Raw genomic sequence first — 15,685 nt, 5'->3', positions numbered from 1 at the left:
CAGTAAATCAGAAAATAGTCTGATTTATGATAATGAGTAATGAAGCATTTGTTGATAAGCACCATTTCTGCCCCCCCCCCAATATTCTTCCCTTCATGTCAGGGAATGGTAAATGAAATGTATATTTGTCATAGTCCCTTACCAGCAGGGTTCTAAATATAGTTTAGAATCTGTCCCTTAAGTGTCACATGCTTGACTGTGAAGGCAGAGGAGAGGCAGAAGCTGTTCCTCTTTTTCTACCCATAGTGGTATATTTGTGAACTCAAGAGGGGAACTTCTAATTGCGTATGATGGTATTCCTGTAACTCTAGCACATAGGAAGACAGAGTAAGGAGAACCGTGAGTCCACGGCTATCATGAGTGACTCAGCAAGACGCTGTTCAAAGAGAAGATACACTGGGGGCGTAGCTCTATGGGTAAAGTGTTTCATGTGTATAAGTGTGTAAGTGTGAGGACCAGAGTTCAGGCTCCCACAACCCATATAAATTCTGGGCAGATGTGCCAGCCCATCTGTAAGCCCAGCACTAGGGAAGTGGAGACACCAAGCTCCAAGTTTATGTGAAAGATCCTGTCTTGATGTGTATGGTGGAGAGCAACGGAGGATGACACTTGGCATCAACTTCTAGGCTCCACATGCCTGTGCATACATGTGCATGTGACCCTGTCCATACATTCAAGTACACCATAGATACACAAAAAGAAAGAAAGGGGGGAGGGGGGAGAGGAAGGGAGGAAGGGAAGTAGGAAGGAAGGAAGGAAGGAAGAAAGGAAGGAAAGAAGGAAGGAAGGAAGGAAGGACCTCAGGGCTTTGAGGCTTGTTATTAATTTTCATCAGCTGCAGATTCCTGATTTCTACAGGAAGCAAATGTTCAAATTTTTTGGACTGTAATAAACATGAAAGCTGGAAGCAGTTTCTATAACTTCACTCCTTAAATACTCCAAAAGATTTTTGTTGTTCTTGTTGTTTGGTTTTTCTGTTTTGTTTTTCAAGAAAGGGTTTTTCTGTGTAGCAGCTTTGGCTGTCCCAGAATTCGATCTATTGACCAGGCTGACCTGAACTCACAGAGATCTACTTACCTCTGCCTCCTGAGTGCTGGGAATAAAAGTATGTGCCACCACTGCTCGATGACACTTCAAAAATGTTAAGTCCTGTATTCTCTGTAAATTAAATGCCATTCTGGGCATGGCTGCATGTTTTTTGTGATCCCAGCACTCAGGAAATAGAAGCAGGAAAATCAAATTTGAGGCTATCCTGAGCTACAATAAGTTTTAATCCTGACTGGGCTACATAGCAAGAACCTGCCTCAAGAAACTTTAAATGCTTTAACTCTAAATGGATCTCCATTTCCTTGGCTGAGACTAAACTACGTGCAGGAACAAGATTTAATTCAAGTTTTCATTTCCTATAGTACCTAGCAGGTATTTGTGCATAGAATTCAATAGGATGAGTAACTAAATATTTTTGTATAAAATATTGTAATTATTTTATTTAGAATGAAGATCTTAGAATCATGGTGTTTCTATTTTATTGCTTATATTTCTTCTTTTGCTTTTAAAATTACATTTATCATATAACATTTGATACATATGGCATTGCTTATAATGGTCCAGACAATTATGTGTAAGAAAACTAGTCTTCCTAAAGGATTAGGGCATCGAATTATCGCTCCCTGCCATCTGGCTGTCTGGCATGAAGATATAAACAATATATTAGCTGTAGTAAACAATCCCGTGGTTGTAACATTATACACAACCTGATCCCATGTTCTTACTATATAACCTCAAGAAAACAGATAAAAATAAATGCTGTAAAATAATCACATGGTGATGTTTTATATATTCATGATCTCTTTTTGAAATTATTAGCTTATTGAGATGTAATTCATATGCCATGAGTTTACCCATGCAGATCATATACAGTTCTGTTTTTCATACATCTATGTGGTTGTGTGACTATTGCAAAAATGAAATTACAGAACATTTTTGTCATTCCAAAAAGAACCTACAACCATAAGCAGACACATCCCTTCTCCCAGACCTAGGCAACCGCATACTTACCTTTTGTTTTGGGGGATTTGCTTAGACAAATGTATGTATCCATTTGCTTAGGTTTAATAGTGTATCTATATTGTAAAATAATAGTAATGAATCTATTAGCATAGATACATTAGAAACATGTAATCTATTACAATAGATTACAGTAGATTCATTATTATTATTTTACAATATAGTTGTTATATTTAAGTCATTTGCTGAGACAAAGTACAATTTATTTTATTTATTTATTTCACTTTATGTTTGGGGACATAATCTTTCTGTGCAGACCAGACTGGCTTCTAACTCAATGGCTTCTACCTTAGCATCCTGAGTGTTATGATGACAGGCCTGAGCTACCACACCCAGTTCCCCACGTAACAAAGACTGACTTTTCTGAAGGTTTTATAAGCACTGGTGGTTTCATTAGAACCAATTTGACATTAATATAATTTGAGATTTTTTAGTAGTAATCCGTGTTAACAGCCAGTTCTCCCAATCATTGAAGCTTTAAGCGATGGGCTAGTACACAGTACAGCTACTGCTGCTGCTGAAGGTGGACAGTGCTGAGGGAACCTAGAAGAAACACAAGCTACAATTGACAATGGGCCTGGGAGGGAGGAGAAAGGAGTGCCCCAAAGTGGGGGACTCTAACCCCACTTTGCAAACCCGTTTTCCCTAAATTGAAAGCCAGCCTTTCTTCAAACTACAATAAAACTAATCCAGGGCTAATCCGACAGGGAGGAATCACAGGTGCGGCTCCAGAAACTCCTATTAAAACACACCTGGTGTGGAATTCCTTTGGCCTGAGCCAGGAGACAAACCGGTGATGCTAATGGCAGCTTTAGAATGAAACTTCCCCAAGAGATATGCCCGTAAACTCAGTACTTGGGGACTAGAGGCAGGATGATCAGAAGATTGTCCAAGATTGTTCTTAGCTACTTAGTGACCTCAAGGCTAGCATGGACTACAACATTCACAGCAACACAAAAGAAAATAGAAGAAGGCATAAATTGACCAAAACCAAAACAAGACAAAAAAATGTAGCCACTTGGGATTTGGTCAGGAAACTGCTAAACTATCAACTTTAAGATGTCTTCCTTTATCTAGAAATTTCCTAGAATTGTCACTTTACTTTGGAAATTTTTAACACAGGTTTGATGAGGCCTTAGTAAATGAATGTAGATCAAATGTATTGTTTCTTTGAAAAAAAAAATCAACAGGTTAGCCAGGGCTACATAGTAAAACCCTGTTTCAAAATAACCAAGTGAAATGAAATATGACATGTACTAACCAGACAGAGTTCCTTATGGCCCTAAATATGCTGTGACAGGATTAGCTGTAATGGGATTTTGGCTATCTCAAAGGAGGTGAAAATACACATAGGGATTTCAAAGTAGGGAATATTCCCCTTTGGTTGAAAATGTCAGACGAAGACAGAGGAAGAGCGTAGAGGAGGGGACTGGAGGCTCTTCCAATAAAGAGGACCTTGCAGGTGAAGAACATCTGCTGAACAAATAATTGTTGGATGTCTTCAATGTCACTTAAAGAATAGAAAATTATTAATTTATTTGGCATTCTGAAGGTTTTGAAGAATAATAGAGACAAGATAAGGGTGTATAAATATGAACTGTTTCAAACACAGAGCTAAAGAATTCCTGATTTCATAACTAGTTGTATGGGAAGCCCCTACCGCCTTTTCAGAGTTCAGCTCTTGAGTCATGAGCTATCAGATTCACTACAATGGTGTCTCCTTACCCCATTACTAAACTAGAGACACTTACTTGGTTGAGTACTCAATAAACATTTGAATAACAGAAAACAAACAAACTGAGCATTGCTGGTAACTTAAGAAGTTTGATTGAGGCAGATATGGTAGAGTGTATCTACAGTCCTACAGGAAGTTTAAGAGTTCAAGTCCAGACTCTGGCTCAAGAAGGGGAAAGGTATAAAGAACTATGAGATTAGAGTAATAGACCTAGGGTAGTAAAAGATTTTGGAAAACTAGGTCGCCTCCCTCCCTTTTTTCTTCCTTCCTTCCTGTTGATTCAGGATGAGATAAAGTCTTCCACTGTAGTTTAGATTAACCTGAAATTTACCACGTAGTCAGGATGAGATAAAGTCTTCCACTGTAGTTTAGATTAACCTGAAATTTACCACGTAGTCCAGACTGACCTCAAACTTGCTGCAATCCCCCTGCCTCAGCCTTCTAAGTGCTGGGGTTATAGGGATGAGCTTATACTACATGCCCTGCTTATAGTAAATTTTTTCCAACCTAAAAATAAGATATAAGAATGAAACCTTTCTCTTAGCTTTATGAGTTTACTTTTGAATCATGTTTCAAGAAAGGGGGAGAATCCAGATTTGCAAATGTACTCTACCAGAAAACCAGTCACCCCCAAATCTTAATGATCTGGGGACTGGGTAAAAAAATGATGGTGACCAAACATAACTTGGGGACCTCAGGGCCTAGCTCAGTGGCAGAACAGTGGCAGAATACTTTCCTGGCATGCTGAAGGCCCAGAGTTTACATCTAGCACAGACGGAGGAGGAGGAAGACAGCGAGTGACAAACAAAACCATTATAATTTAGTATAAATAACACTGCAGGCAAAAAAAAAATTGAAAGAGCTATTGAAAATCACTCAATAAAACTAATGTATTGTTTACATATACAAGAGATGTCTATACAATCTGCTATGACTTGAAAAAGATTGAAAGAGATCAGGGGATCTATGATAAGTATGTTTCCTGAAGGGACTGTTTCAGTTTGTTTATAATTATTTTGCTGCTTATTATACAACTGGATTAAGAGACAATGAAAGAAAGCTATTCTTTGATTTGAAACCTTGCCATACTCAGGAAAAAATAAAAATGAAATAATTGTAAAATACTCAAAGTCTCCCAACCAGCCCATGATCTTGAAGGAAGCAGTTTTCTAGTTAAGAGAAAACAGACTCAAGTGTCCTCCCACTGCCATTCTACCCAAATCTACACCACCTCTGCTTTGGCTGTTGGTCACACCAATGTACCAATGACAAATGTACAGAAACGGAGTATGCCAGCACAGACACTAACCATCTACCAGCCCGTTAACATCTGGAATAAAGAATTGTCGTGCCCTTTGAAAACAGGCAATGAGAGGTTAAATGCAAAGTACATCACTCTCTGGCATAGCTAATGAAACCTACACAGAACACAACCCCAGTGATCCAGAAACAGGTAGCTGATTCAGCTTTTACCACTGTCTTTAATGAGGGATGGCCTTCCTCCTGTATGCTGTGAATACATGTTTCTCTATTGGTTGATGAATTAAACTGTTTTGGCCAATGAACGGGCAAGTCCATTGGCTGTGGGGGGGGGAGTCTTAGCAACAAAAAGTGTTAGCAACAATAACTTTTTAAAAATCATTAAAGAAAAATTATCTATTAGCAAGTAAGTTAATGATGTTCATAACACTAAAAATAGCCACACAACATAACATTGGGCTAAGCAATCTTGTAAGATGAACTGTTAAATGAGGAGCTAATCCCCAGCATTAAGCACACACAAGAAACCTAATTAGAGCTATTAAGCCTAATCTTCGAACCTGGCTGATGGGAGGTGTCATTCTGTAAATATGTTTCTCATACTGGACAATAGGAAAGCAAGATAGGCGGGACTAGGAGACAAGGAGGATTCGAGGAAGTAGTAGGGAGGAGTCAGCATGTAGAGACTGGAGCACAGAGGTCCGGACCCACTCTCCGGTAAGATGAGACCACGTGGAAATACAGTAATAGAAATGGGTTAATACTTAAGACAGAGCTAGCCGATAAGAAACAAGTAACTGGCCAATAGCATTATATCAAATACAGAGTCTCTGTATGTTAATTGGAGCTAGCGCCTCGGTGGGACCAGACCTGAGGTGGGAAAAACCTACTCGTAACACCTGGCATTTGTTCAGAATGTGGTCAAGAAAGTGTACTACTCTAGAGAATAAAAATAAAGACTGCAAGCCAGGACTCTCATCATGGAGGCCTCTTTTCCTCCATTTCCTGGGAGGCTGGACCTGGATGATGATGAGAGCTGAAGGCCAGCCTCAGATATATAGTAAGTCTGAGACAGTTTAGTGAGACTCTGTCTCAAAATAGAAAGTAAAAAGAGGGGTATAGTTGATGGGTAGAACATTTGCCTAGCATGTGCACAGCCAGCCAGGGTTCAATTTTCTGTACCACAGAAATAAATTAATAATTGCATAGATGGAAATATAAATAAATATAAAAAACAAATGAGTGAATAAAATGCATTATATAATAAATAATATATACTAAAATATATTAAATGAAAACAGTTATATTACTTTAAAAGTAATATAACACTTCATTATCTTCTGATAGCAAAATCCACTAGCATAAGAAAATGTTATCTTGCCGGACCAAGGCTCAGTCTAAGCCCTTTTGGGGTCAGGGGTTCAAGGCCCTTCTCTGCTTCATAGTGAGTGTGAAGCCTGCCTGGGAGGAATACATGAGAGCTAGTCTAAAAACAAAATAAAACAAACCAAGACAAAACCAAACCAAAACAATCAATAAGCCAGATAATTAAAAATACTCCTCAAAGGAGAAGGAGAGAGAACTGGGTGATACAGGCGCCTTCAAAGAGACAGCAGATGACTTCAAGGGGTGATGAAGAATGGCTCAGAGAGAATTTCCTGTAGTGAAGAGTACCTGGGCTCCCCCTCTATGAGTTCAGCTTAGTATTCCTTGGTTAACAAGATCGAAGTTGGAGGGTTAAAGACAATCCAGCTCCTATTTGGTGGATATGGTATTAAGATATGTGGACTTCAGGGGAGGCCCTTCCTGACGCTTGCTGTGCCCCAGGGCCTTGCAGTTGAAGTCCACATTAGAATGCTTTCTGAGACCCAAGAAAACCATATTCAGATTCACTAACAATCAAATAAGTAAGAGCTAAAATAACCGTTCACACTTAGTAGATAAAAAAAATAAGGGAAGAACTTCAAAGTAGTAGAACTGAATGAACTTCTGAAAACTGCTTACAAGCCCGTAATTGTGGGTGGTGGTGGTGGTGGTGGGCAATGTCTTGTTATGGAGCTCAGGGCTAGCTTTAAAGACTTACTATGTTTTAGGCCCTGGTCTTGAACTTGTGGCCACCATCTTTCCTTAGTCTCTTCAGTGCTGGGCATACAAATGTGGGCCATTGCATGCAGCAAGTATATAAATTTGCTTGAATATTTTGATAGATAATTTGGCAATATAGTTCACAACATTAGAGGCATGATCTTTCATCTATCAAGCCAATTTCTGGGAATTAGTTTTAAGACATAAAATATGGGGTTGGAGAGATGCTGCAACAGTTAAGAGTGTGTATAAAAGGAGCTGAGTTCGTTTTCCAGCACCCACATTGGGAGACTCACAACAGCCTGTAACTCCAGCTCCAAGAATCCGATACCCTCTTCTGGCCTTGAAGGGAAATTGCCTTCATGTGGACATTCCTATACACAGACATACCCGTAATTAAAAATAATAATAATAAACCTTTTAAAAATGAATAAAATACCTTCAAAGAATGACAAAAATTATCATGGAAGGGACACTAGCTCTGGCAGGCCTTGTCCTTCTGCCCCACCCCCCTCTGCCTTGCTAAAAACCACTAGAATACATCCCTAAAGCTGGCCACCAAGGTCAATTCCCTTATTTGGCCACTTCCTCCTCCTGAGTCTGACGACCACAGTCCAGCTATAGAAGTATTAAAGTCCAGCAATCAGAAGCCCCTTTGGTTTACCTAATTAACATTTCCAATTAAAAATAGCACCTCATCCTAACAGGGCTTTCCCCTTTACTTTTATAAACTGCCATTTGCCTATGTGCCACATCCGTGTCCTCTCTATCCAGAGGCCGTCCCTTGTCCCTCTTCCTTCGCTCCCTTCCCCTTCGCCCTTTCCCCCTATTTCCTTTACCACAGCAGCCTAGCCCATCCTAACACAGACCTACCTTCTCCTCCTCTTAAACATCACGGTCACTTGCTGCTGTTTCCTGCCTGAGTCAGAAAGCAGACACTTTAATTTTTCTTCCCCACTTAATAAAGGATCTTTCTGTGAAAAGAGGTGCTTCGGTGTGGTTTGTGCCTAATCTTGGGTCTGGGAGGAAGCCCCAGCTGTGTGAGGGTCTCTTTCCATGGTAATAATTAATAATGAAACACTGAGATGAATTTAAATGAGATTGAATAGTTAAAGTCAATAGTACGTTGAATACATTATGGTATCTTACATAGAGTTGAAATTGTGATATAGAAGACTATTAAATGACATGAGAAATTGTTTCTAACATGTTGTACTATTAGAAAGCAGGTGACAATGTTGTATATATGATTTTTATGAAATGTATGCAATCATATAGAACATGTATGCATATATTCCTACATCAATATATATCAATAATATTCCTGAATACTTCTGATCTATAAAACATATTGTGGTACTGAGGACTTAACACAGATCCTTGCGAATGCAGGTCAAATGCTTTCTACATAGAGCTTCATTTCTAGTCCAGGGATATTGTTTCATTTTATTCCATAAAAGATTTTTCTATAAAACAATGTAAGTGAATTCTAGATTTGTATTTACAGCCATTGAAAAATCTTTAAAAACTCAAATTCTAATAGTTAATATTATCAGACCTTAATAACTGCATGGCTACTGAAAAAATATCAAGTAGGGACAGGAGCTGGTGGTATAGTTTAGTAGCACATGATTAGGATGTAAGATGTCCTGGGTTAAATTTTCAGCAACAAAAATAGAGAGGAGGTGATGGTAGGAGGCATCTTAAATGTGTTATGTTAAAAAAGAACATGTTTTATGGTTCCCCTCTGACATAAAAAACTTTCAGCCTGAGTCCTTCTTGGTTATTGAGAGACAAAGTTGTTCTGATAGATGTTCACAAGGGAAAGGATGATAGTCAAAACCAGAAGGGAGGCCCTCATCTACACAGAAAGGAGACTGGTAGGATCAATGAGCCAATTAGCACCAAGTTCTAAAGGTTAACTGTAGCTCTTGTTACAGGAACCATGTAGGAATTTGAACTAGAACCCTTCTTGTGTATCCATCTAGGCAGTATACACTGTCCTATACAAAGAAGAAAGGCTGGGTATGTTCCAAAGAACTTACTATCTCAACAAATTCTGTAACTCTCAGAGGTTCTAAATAACACCATTGCTTCTGCCAGCATCCAAGCAGAACCCAGTGTATCAGGAGAACCAGTCTCCTTTGCAAAGGACCATCCCATGAAGACTCAGCCCGTGAAGATCGGGAGAATCCACAGTGGCCCTGTGACCCAACACTGTGACAGATCTGGTGGGAGATGGCTTTACGGAGTCAGCCAGATCAGGAAAGCTCACTGGGGCAAGCTCTGGGAATGAGTGGCAGTCTGGATTAACTCATCAGCAACACCAGACACAATTGGGAACAGCCCGATTATAATTGGAAAGACCCAAGAGACTTTTACCACAGATGACAATGAAAGCTAATTTGCCCGGGATGTCTTTTCTTTTCCTCCCTTTTTCCCCCCACCCTTCTTCCTTCCATCCCCCCTTTCCTCTTTCCCTCCCTCCTTTTCTTTCTTTGAAACTCATTTGGGTGTGCTATAGTATTGGTTTGTTTATTTTTGGTAAATATGAGTAGTTAAAAAATAGATCTGAAAATTTTACTTATTCCTTAACTAAATACCTACAGAGTGAACTCTGTGTACTTGGTAACACAAATAGTTTCTGTATTCTGGTAGACTAATGTGGGAAACAGTAACATGGTAAAAGAGACAGCCAGGGCAGGCACAGGAAGGTGGGGCACCTGACCCAGGTAGAAGGGTTGGGTCCAGACCCTGCCCTCGAGGAGTCATAGGTATTCTGAGGGTATCATCACAGTATCTCTGGTCCCTTGGGACAGCGGGGATGCCACTTCTGCTCACAAAATGGTTGATCTTGGTTGCCAACTTGATTGGATCTGTAACCAAGCTATGTGAGTCATTTTCTTGATCATAATATTTGAAGAGGGAGACCTGCTCTAAAAGTGCATGGCAGTCCAAAATAAAGGAGATGGAAGAAGGTTGATTTTAGTCTTACGTATTTATTTATTGTTGCTTGTTGGTGGATTGTCTTCACTCTTTCTGGCAAGTTTATCTACTTTGCTGTCGCCACGGCTGCATCCCTTTGATATTACCACCCAAATTTAGTCTTCTGAGGTGGCCAAGGACCAGTGGCTCTTTAGGAATCGTCCCTGTATTCAGCACCAAATTAAGCCATGCAGACCTGTGGGCTGAGCAATTGCTGTATTTTCAGTCTTTCTGGTGTGAGACAGCCATTTGCAGACTGCCGAGACCTCTCTATATGACACAGGGTGATAAAGTGTGAAAGAGAACAGGTGAAAGAGAAGATGGATTGGACTTGGGGGAGGAAGGTAGCAAGGGCCAACTGTGGGTAGGTGACCAGCAAATATATGGTAAACAAAAACATTGAGTACAGTTTGTTACACAGGGAAGCCTTGCTCGCTGCTTTCTGGTATGGGAAAACAAAGATACCAACCCACCCAGGGTTCCTTTGGGGTCTTGGTTTCTTTAACAAAATAATTTAGAATTACAATTTGGTTGCAATGAAACACCATGACCAAAAAGTAAGCTGGGGAGGAAAGGATTTATTCGGCTTATACTTCCACATCACTGTTCATCATCAAAGGAAGCCAGAACAGGAACTCAGAGTAGGAGCCCCGAGGCAGGATCTGACACAGAGCCTGTGGAGGGGAGCTGCTTACTGACTTGCTCAGCCTCTGTCTGTCTGTCTGTCTGTCTCTCTCTCTCTCTCTCTCTCCTTCTTTGGTTTTTCAAGGCAGGGTTTCCCTGTGTAGCTTTGGAGCCTGTCCTGGAACTTGCACTGTAGACCAGACTGGCCTTGAACTGACAGAGATCCACCTGCCTCTGCCTCTCTAGTGCCGGGATTAAAGGTGTGTGCCACTAACACCTGGCTTGCTCAGCCTGTTTTCTTACTGAACCCAGGACCACTAGCCCAGGGGTTTCCCCACCCACAGTGGGCTCAGTCCTCTCCCATCAATCATTAATTAAGAAAACGCCTTACAGCTGGATCTTATGGAGGCATTATCACAGTTGAGGTCCCTCCTCTCAGATAACTTTAGTTTGTGTGCCAAGCTGACATAAGACTAGCCAGCACAGAGTTTGAGAGGAAAACAATCAGGGCAGGGGAGCTGTAAACCCTGGCCAATGCTGGGAAGAGCAAAGTTGAGATATCAATCACGTTTTTTAAATTTGGAATGGAGGTCAGAGAAATAGTGAGAAAGGCCAGAGAGGCAGAGAGCATGCTTAGACATTGACCAATAACAGAAAAACAGAGGAAAGGGAAAGTCATGCTTAGTGCCTACCCTTGAATCTGAGTTCAGAGGGCACCCTATTGCAGGCTTTTTAAAAAAATTCTTCTCTCATACAATATACCCAACCACAATTTCCCTTCCCTCTACTTCTCCCAGTTCCTGTCCCCATCTTAGAGTTTCTTTTGCTGTGATGAGACACCAAGACCACAGCAACTTGATGGGAGATGTCATTCTGTAAATATGTTTTTCATACTGGTTAATGAATAAAGCACTGTGGCCAATAGGAAAGCAAGATAGGCGGGACTAGGAGACAAGGAGGATTCGAGGAAGTAGTAGGGAGGAGTCAGCATGTAGAGACTGGAGAACAGAGGTCCGGGCCTACTCTCCGGTAAATTGAGACCACATGGAAGTACTTAGATTAATAGAAATGGGTTAATACTTAAGACAGAGCTAACCGATAAGAAACAAGTAACTGGCCAACAGCGTTATATCAAATACAGTGTCTCTGTGTGTTAATTGGGGCTGGTGCTGCGGTGGGTCCTTACTCCTTACAGCAACTCTTATAAGAAAGCATTTAATTGGGGCTGGCTTATAGTTCAGAGGTCCATTATCATCAGGGTGGGAAGCATGGTGGCATGCAGGCAGACATGATGCTGGAGATGTAGCTGAGAGTTCTATATCCAAATTGGCAGGCAGCAGGAAGAGAGTGAGACACTGGGCCTGGCTTGAGCATCTAAGACCTCAAAACCTGCCCCCAGTGAATACTTCCTCCAACAAAGCCACACCTACTCCAACAAGGCCATTCCTCCTAATAGTGCCATTAATGGCCTATGGGGGTTGTTTTCACTCAACACCCCCCACCTGGCCCAGAAGTGTTACAGCTCTTAAGGGAAAGAAAGGTGCCCTGGCAGTCACAACCACGCAACAAACCTCACACAGGTGATTTATTGTGAAAGCCACAAGAGGGCGCTGCCACTGCTTGGCAGAGAAGCAGCAAAGAACTGAGCAGGAGGCGGGCTTTATATAGGGTATCTCTGGGAAATGGAGCTTTCTAGGGTGGTCTGGGATCAGTGGGCTTCTGTAGCCTGATCTTGGGCTTTTTTTTCCTGTAGGGTGGAGCTTGCATGCCGGTGTCTTGAGGGGCTGCAATCAGCCATTAAGACCCTTAGAATAGCCTGGGGAAAACCCTGGCCAGTCACATGCCTTGAGGGGCTTATTCCCCCCCTCCCCCAGATCCACAACTCCTGTCCCCCTTCAGAACAGGTCTCTCAGGGATATCAACCAAAAGTGGTATAACGTATTATAGTAAGACTAGGCTTACTTATCAGTGCTGGACGAGGCAACCCAGTAGGAGGAAAGGGGATCCAAGAACAGGTGAAAGACAGAGTCAGAGACACACCTACGCCCACTGTTAGGAGTTCCTCAACACCAAGCCGGCAACCGTAACATATTGCAGAGGGCCTAGGACAGATCCTTGCAAGCTCAGTGGTTGCCACTTCAAGTCTCTGTGAGCCCGCATGAACACTGCATAGTTGATTTCTGTGGCCATGTTCTCCTGGTAACCCCAACCACTCTGCCTCCTACAATTCTTTCTCCCCCCTCTTCCTCTGGGCTCCAGGGTCCTGATGGAGATCTCCAGTATGGGCTCTCTCTGGGCCTAATGATTGGCTGTGGGTTTCCGCATCTCTCCCATTAGCTGCTTGAGGAAGCGTCTCTGATGACGACTGGGCTAGGCGCCAGACCTATGAATATAGCAGATTATCATTAGGAATCTGTTTGCTTGTTTGTTTTCATCTTTTCTATCCTATTCCTCAGGGATAGCCAGCCTCCGATTCCTGGTCATCCATGCAGTTTCGGACAAGGGCTTCATTTCTTGGTATGGGTCTCAAATTAGACATGTCATCTGTTGGCTACTCCGCAGATCTTGGGCCTTGATTGCCCCCAGCACACCTTGCGGGCAGGACAGATTACAATCCACACGCAGGTTGAAGGTTTTATGGCTGGGTTGGTGGCCCAATCCTACCACTGGAAGTTATGTCACAACCCTAAGGATCTGAGCACAGATACAGGGTTAGAAATAGAAACATTGTGCTTTGCTTTTGCTTTTTTAAGGGAGGAAGTATAGGAGTCGGCTTGTGCGCTGAGGAAAGAAGCCCCCAAACACCGACCACACGTGAGGCGTAGCGCCCACTTCTCCCAGGTGCATATAGCATTATTTCCTCCGGATTGTGCTGTTGTTACAAAGCCTGGGGGTGGGGTGGCGGGTCCAGACTTTGCAAACTGGCTTCTGGCTTCCTTTACATCTTAATCTTGCTGTTTCAGTCTGCTGTCCCTACTCTCCAGTCACATTTAAAAAAAAAAAAAAATTCCTTACTAAGAGAAACGTATGTTCTACTTCCAGGCAGAAAAGGGAAGGGCAAAGTTTCTCTGTCTGTGGAGTCCAAGTTGCTTTCAGCGCCAACTTATCCTTATGCCAAAGTGGCATAGTCCTCACCCTACCCAGCTCAGCTGGTCTTGAACTCAGCCTAGGCTGGCCTTTGAATTCAAGACCCTCCTGTCTCCCTTGCTTATTTTATTTTTCTCTGCTCCTCTAAAAACACAATCTCACACGCACACAAAGGGCTGAAACCTCAAACATTAAGTAAGTAACTCTATCTATTTATCAGCTTCTTAGTACTACAGATACAGCAAACAGACAGCCAGAGGCCATAGTAAACCCCTTGGAGGTTTTCTAGTGTATGGTTTTCATGTCAATTTATAATGACTGGTTTTTAAAAACAGGGTCCTACTATGTAGGTCAAGATGACCTGGAACAGGCTATGTACCCCCAAGTTGGCCCTGAACTCTAGCTACACAGTTCCTGAGTGTGGTGACGAAGGCTGTCCCACTAAGACAACTTGTGTCAATTACTATAATGATGTGGCAGTGGTCTTCTTTGTTTCCCTGCCCATTCTGGGATATATTCATGATAAATGAAGTGTTCTCAAAGTGGGCTGGATCAGTTTGTTGTTCTCTATACAGCAGCCTGTTTCTTCTTGAATTAAAACATGCAACCCTTGTACCGAGCATAGAAAATCATACCCTTTAGATATGTAAAAATTGCTTAGTTAGGAAACTCATCTGATAACCAGAGCCAAGTGGTGTCATTCACTTAAGACAACCTGACAGATGACTAGAACACCACACCAACCACTGGGCAGTATTTAAGTAGAGACCAAGAGCAATGCTATATTCTGCACATCTCGAGAGACACCACCTTGATCTGCCCTGTAGATGGAGTCTCCCCCAGGCTCCTGACCCTCAAATGGGAGACTTCACCTAAGATACGAACCACAGGTGAACAGCCTTGAGGCGATAGGCTTAGGACCGTAGTTAGGAACTTAAGAGTATAAATCTTGTGTGATGACCCTCAGAATAATAAAATATAACTTTTGCTATACCAACTAGGCATAACTACCTGCTTGCTCCCAACAACGCCCCCCCCAACAAACCACCACCACCAATAACAACAACAAAACCTAAACAAATCCAATAACACCACCATTCACCCCTAATTGGGAAAAACCAGTAGTATTCTGTACTAAGACAAAAAATATTCATATCTTACTATTTTTAAAGTAAATTGCTTTCTCTTCCATTTTACTTAGATACTGAGGACCCTGTTCTGCAAAACGCAGTAGATGATTTCCACTCATCTAGCTATTCCAACTTGTAGCTATTAAACTGCTGCTAAAAATTTCAGACTGAGACAGGCATTGGTGGCGTAAGCATTTAATCCCAGCATTCAGGAGGCAGACACAGGCAGATCTCTGTGAGTTCGAGGCCAGCCTGGTCTACAGAGCAAGTTCTAGGACAGGCTCCAAAGCAATACAGAGAAACCCTCTCTCGAAAAACCAAAAAGAAAGAAAGAAAAACAAAAAACCAAAACCAAACCAAACCAAAACAAAACAAAAAAAAAAAAAAAAAAAAAAAAAAAAACCCAAAAAACCCAAACCAGACTGCGTTCCAATTTGTAAAACAAAGTAAATAAAGCTCCTTATTATACCGACGTACAAGACTTGCTCTTGTACACGTCGCTCTTCCCACATATTTTGCAATCAGAACTGTTTTCAAAGCTCCAGGCTAAACCAAACACCCGGGTTCTCAAGAGACAGCCGGCCAAGGAATGCTTTCAGCCCGTCCCAATCTCGCCCCTCGAAGCGTGGGACGGGAAGGGCCGCGCCGCAGGAAACAACGGAGGGCGGCCAGAGGTCGGAGCCCTGGGCGGCCCCGGGGACGGCCCCGCCTC

The sequence above is a fragment of the Phodopus roborovskii genome, unplaced genomic scaffold, assembly GCF_943737965.1.
Source record: "Phodopus roborovskii unplaced genomic scaffold, PHOROB, whole genome shotgun sequence".
Taxonomy (NCBI): domain Eukaryota; kingdom Metazoa; phylum Chordata; class Mammalia; order Rodentia; family Cricetidae; genus Phodopus; species Phodopus roborovskii.
Note: the sequence above shows the minus strand (reverse complement) of the source record.